Source organism: Octodon degus, unplaced genomic scaffold (genome assembly GCF_000260255.1).
Source record: "Octodon degus isolate 3935 unplaced genomic scaffold, OctDeg1.0 scaffold00036, whole genome shotgun sequence".
Taxonomy (NCBI): domain Eukaryota; kingdom Metazoa; phylum Chordata; class Mammalia; order Rodentia; family Octodontidae; genus Octodon; species Octodon degus.
The window spans coordinates 1,556,299-1,562,130 of record NW_004524612.1 but is presented as its reverse complement, the minus strand read 5'-3'; the positions used below and the strand labels follow the sequence as shown (position 1 = coordinate 1,562,130).

General features: G+C 38.5%; 1 pseudogene; it reads right to left on the bottom strand.

Moving 5' to 3' along the window:
• Positions 1-1,103: 1,103 nt before the first annotated feature.
• LOC101566402 overlaps positions 1,104-5,832 on the bottom strand; it is a 22,256-nt pseudogene continuing 17,527 nt past the window's right edge.

Here is a 5,832-nt window from a genome sequence, read left to right as displayed (position 1 = left end):
AGGCTATCTTTTTTTCCAGTAGGCATGTTTGGCCCCTTTGTTGAAGATAAGATGGCTAAATGTGTTTGTAGTTGCATCTGTATCTTCTAATCTATTCCATTGATCCTCAGGTCTATTTTGTTGCCAGTACCATACTTGATTTTATCACAGTAGCTTTGTAGTATAATTTCAAGTCAGGAATTGTAATGCCTCATGCCTTGTCTTTGTTGCCCAGGGTTGCCTTTGTTATTCTAGGTCTTTTCTGGTTCCAAATAAATTTTAAGAATGATTTCTTTAGGTCTGTGAGGTATGTTGGTGGTATTGTGATAGGGATTACATTAAATCTGTACAACAATTTTGGGAGTATGGCCATCTTCATTATGTTGGTTTTTCCTATCCAGGAGCAGAGCATATCTTTCCATTTTCTGAAATCCTCTATGATCTCTTTTTTTGGAGAACTGTAATTTGCATTGAATTGATCTTTGATTTCTTTAGTTAGATTAATTTCTAGGTATTTCATTTCTGCAGTGCTATTTTTTTTTTTTTTTTTTATTAATTTTAGATTTAAAAGCATTTAATGACATCACATATATTTAACAGGGCAAAGGTTGAGCGGTACAGGTTGTACGATGGAGCACCAGGCCTGAGCGACCACTTCCTGTTCAGGCCCAGGCCCTGGAGTTCATTCCTAACAATGCCATTTTGATTGTGCAGTAAGATGAAAATTTGTCATTACAATAGTTACAGTGATAGAGAAATGCACACTATGTATCCAATAGCAAGGTAATGAAGCAAATTATAACACAGTGTGGCAACACACGAGCAAGTAACCATTAGAGTAACTTTACTTTGTCCAGTAAATGCTTCAGTTCCACTTGTACACTCACCAATGATTGAAAAGGTTTATTATACATCTAGTTTTATTATACTTTGTACTAGAATTATCTCAAACATACAATATACTGTATTTCAGCAAAAAAAAATCAAATTACAGATTATTTAAAACAGCATCAGGTTTCTATTCCTTCTTGTATACCGATATTCTTAACTGTAGTTGTAGTTGATGCGGGAAAGCTGCATGTCGTGTGTTAGTAAGTGACGCCAGGGCACAAGTGGTGTGGTCTGTAGATTTAACATGGAGCTGCACGACGGCTGCAGCAAGATCATAATACACGATCTGTCTGATAATGGTTAGGCCCACCATGGGTACTTCTAGTAGTCAGGAGTCAGGGTAATCACTGGAGGTAAATGGAAAAGGGTGGTATCAGGAAATCGGCACATTTGTCTCTGGAGAGCACAGGAAGTATTGTATGAGCACCGCTGCCTTGCAAACCAACAGCACTAGAGGAGGGTTATTTCCAACACAGCCTCACAAAATTGAGGAACAGTTTAAATAGTGAGATCTAACCTATATAATTTCATTAAAAAATCTTACCTTTCCTCTGCACCTCAAACTTTTGTAACTTGGAGATAAAGTGTTTAGGTATATTTTCCCTACCCCCCCAAAATACTCTATATTAAAAAAAAACACAGAAAATCAATCACTTTGAGGAACATTAGGCACAGAAAGTAATGTGTTGGTTGGTTCTGAGCTTGCATGCTGGAATTTCACTGAAAAGGTAAGAGAAGGGCAGGAGGTGACCCATGGAAAGAAGTTCACTTCTTTTTATCGAACAGGCTGAACCATTTTTCTTTGTCTTTCTCTTTGTCCTTCTCCCACTTTCCAGGACAGGACTCACTGGTGCTGACCACACTGGTAGGTAGGGTCTGTGCCCGGCTGGAGGCGGGTGTGCTCTGGGTGCTGGCAGATGTGTCATGTTTGTCAGAGGAGATGGCAGAGGAGATGGCCTGGATCCACATGTTCATTTATTCATCATCTTTGGTTTGGAAGAGGTACTCGTTGCCATCATTTAGTCTTAGCTTGAACACGTGTTTTTTCTCTTTGTAATCAAGAGCCACTTCACAGACAGCTTCTTTCAAACTCACAGGGACCTTATTGTGGTATGGGATTCCAGAAGCAGTGGTCTTGGCATCTTTATTGAAACCCATTTCTTGGTTATTTATGACACAATAAACATTGTGCCAAGACCTGCTTGAGGCTTTTTTGTGGGCCTCCCATTCATGCTTCCAGTTCAGGAAGCCTTTCATCTGGGCGGGAGGTGTCTCCTGGGTTCTGGTTGGCAGGGTGGCAGCACTCCGGGTTGGGAGGGCAGAGGTTGGGGAGGGGATGGATGGGGCTGGACTTTTTTGAGCTTGTCCTCTGCTCTGCAGCACTGTTGACCATTTTGCTTGTGTCCACTGTTTGTGCCCTCCATGGAGATCCTTGTTCAGCTGGCAGACCATTCTGGGAAACTTGCTCTCCTTTTGAAGTATTCCACTGCTGCTGGGACTCTGTTTCCTCTGAAACCTTCATGCTTGGCTCAGGAGAAGGTGGCCACCTTTTCCTCTCCTCTTCCTCTTGCTGTCTGCGCATTTCCAGTAACTCCAATGTTGTCAGCCTTTCTAGGGTGGAGAACCTCTCATCCCAGTTTGCTGCAGACTTTTCAAATGCCTCGTGGCGCTTGATGAGCTTCTCCACCTCGTCCACACTTTGGCAGATTTCCCAGCTGGATAAGTAGGGCTCCTGTCGAAGCAGCCAGGCCTCGGCCACGAGGGCATCCATTGAGAACTGATGGACCTCCAAAATCAGTCTCAACCACTCCCATCGGTCTTCCCACTTGTCAATCATTTCTTTTCTCTTTTCGGTCAACTGCAGTAACTTTTCCTTGATCTCCTCAGATGCGTAGTGTTTTCTTGCCAGCAGGGACTTCCCAAGCTCAATGCAAGTTGTGAAACTGTCATTACAAGCATCAGTTTTCAGCTTTGATACCTTGATGATTATTCATTAATAGCTCTACAGATGATACATCCCTTGGCTTTTCCTGGGCTTCAATCTGCCGAATGACATCTTCCATCCAGAGGATGAGGTCGCGAACCATGCTGAAGAAGCAGAACTTGTCTCCTGTGTCCACCAGCCGCATCCTGCAGCCCTCACAGGAATCTAGCAGGGACTTCCAGGCTTCCAAGACCTCATTCCACAGTGCTATTATAAGAGGTATTGTTTCTCTAATTTCTCTCTCAGTTTGTTATCCGTGTAGATGAATGCTATTGATGTTTTGGTATTGACTTTGTATCCTACTATACTACTAAATTTGTGTATTAATTCTAGTAGCTTCTTTGTGGAGTTTTTTGGTCTTCTAAGTAGAGTACCATGTCATCTGCAAATAATGATAGTTTAACTTCTTCATTACCTATTTTTACTCCTTTTATTTCTCCCACTTTTCTAATGGTTCTAATTAATGATTCCAGAACTATATTGAATAGGAGTGGTGATAGAGGACATCCTTGTCTTGTACCTGAACTGAGAGTAAAAGATTTCAGTTTTTCCCTGTTTATAATTATGTTAGTGGTTGGATTGTCTTAATTGGCTTTTATCAGATTGAGTTAGAGGCCATCTATTCTAATTTTCTGTAGGACTTTGAACATGAATGAGTGTTGGACCTTGTCAAAAGCTTTTTCTGTATCAATTGAGAAGACTATGTCATTCTTGGATTTGGGTCTATTGATATAGTGTATTGCATTTATAGATTTGTGAATGTTGAACCATCCTTGCATCCCTGGGATGAGTCCTACCTGGTCATGTATAATCTTCTTGATGGTTTGCTGTATCCTATTTGCTAGTATTTTATTGGGGATTTTTGCATCTATGTTCATGAGGAAGATTGTCTTGTAGTTCTCTTTTTTAGTCTTTCTCTGGTTTTGATACCAGTATAGTACTTGCCTCCAGGAATGATCTTTGGAGAATTGTTTCCTTTTCAATTTCATTGAAGAGTTTGAGCAGTATTGAGATTATATCTTTTGTAAATGTCTTGTAGAATTCAGCTGTGTGTCCACCAGGGCCTGGGCTTTTCTTTGCCGATAGGTTTTTTTATTACATTTTGAATTTCTTTGGCTGTTGAGTCATTGAGAATTCTTACATCTTGGTTCAGTTTTGGTAATTTGTACTATTCTAGGAATCTGTCCATTTCTTCCATGTCTTAGATTCTGTGAGAGTAACCATTCTCAAAATAGCAATTGATGATCTTCTGAATTTCCACAGGGTTTGTGGTAATTTCACATTCCTTATTGCTTGAATTTGAGTTTTTTCTTTCCTCCTTTTGATGAGATTAGGGAGGAGCTTATCAATTTTATTTAATCTTTTAAAGAACAAGCTTTTTGATTCATTAATTCTTTGTATTGTTTTCTTTGTCTCGGTTTCATTAATTTCTGCTCTAATCTTTATAATTTCCTCCTTTCTTTGGGCTTTGGATTTGGTTTGCTCTTCTTTTTCTAGACGTGTGAGGTGCAGCATTAGGGTATTTATTTGTTCCCGTTCTGTTTTTGGAATGTGTGTGAGTTGACAGTTACAAATTTTCCTCTAAGAACTGCTTTCATTGCATTCCATAAATTCTGATAAGTTGTGCTTGAATTTTTATTGAATTGTGGATATTGTTTAATTTCTTGTGTAACCTATTGGTTGCTGAAGAGGGTGTTGTTTAAACTCCAGGCATTTTATGGGGTTTTTGTGGTTTCTTTTTTGTCATTTATTTCTAGTTTCATTGCACTGTGGTCAGATAATATGAATGGGATAATTTCTGTTTTCTTGCATATACTTAAGCATGACCTATGGACTAGTATGTGGTCTATTTTAGAAAATGTCTCATGTGACACTGAAAAACATGTGTATTCAGATGTGGTTGGGTAGAATAATCTGTATATGTCCACTAAGTCCATTTGTTCCAAGTTCTGGTTAAGTTCTACTTCTTTGCTAATTTTTGTCTGCTTGACTTACCCTTTTGGGATAAGGGTGTGTTATGATCTCCTGTTAAGATTGTGGTATTCAATATAGATTTTTCATGTCCATTAAGATTTGTCTTTTATAGGTGAGTGCTCCCGTGTTTGGTGCATACATATTTATGTCTGTTACCTCTTCCTCTTGTATTTTTCCCTTAACCAGTATGTAGTGATCTGTTCTATTTCATTTGATTATTCTTGGTTTGAAGTTGAGACTGTCTGGGAACAGGATTGATACCCCTTCTGTTTTCTGAGGTGCTGGGGTATGTAGTATTGTTTTCCATCCTTTGACTTACAGCCTATGAATTTCATTATGAGTTAAGTGTGTTTGTTGTATATAGTGTATTATTGAATTTTGCTTCCTAATCCACTCTGCCAGTCTATTGCTTTTAAATGGTGAATTGAGTCTATTTACATTGATGGTCATAATTGAGATGTACCGACTTATGATTGACATATTCTGTTGTATATCTTTTTTTTCTCCTGTGTTTAATAGTTTGCCATATTTGGTGGGTTCATTCTGTTCTCATTTGTGGAGTTGTGGTCATTTTAGTCCCTCTCTAGAATATGTTTTAGTAGTCTGTGTAGGCTTGGGTTTGTCATCATGAAATTCTTTAGTTGTTCTTTATCATGGAAGTATTTCACTTCTCCATCAAACTTGAAAGAGAGTTTTGTAGGGTATAGCAGTCTGGGCTAGAATTTGTTTTCTTGGAGAGCTTGAGGTACTTTGCTCCATGGTCTTCTTGACTTGGTGATTTGTGAAGAGAAGTCTGTCATTATTCTGATGGATTTTCCTTTAAATGTGATCTGTTTCTTTTCTTTTTTTATTTTTAAAAGTATTTTTATTGAAATATAATATACAGTGCCTGTTAAGTGTCAATTTAGTACCTTTATTCCATAATGTAAAGAAAATGTTTAGAATCTCTTCTGGGATTAAAAAGATTTCATGTGCACAATTTAGAATACAATGTTAGGGAATTT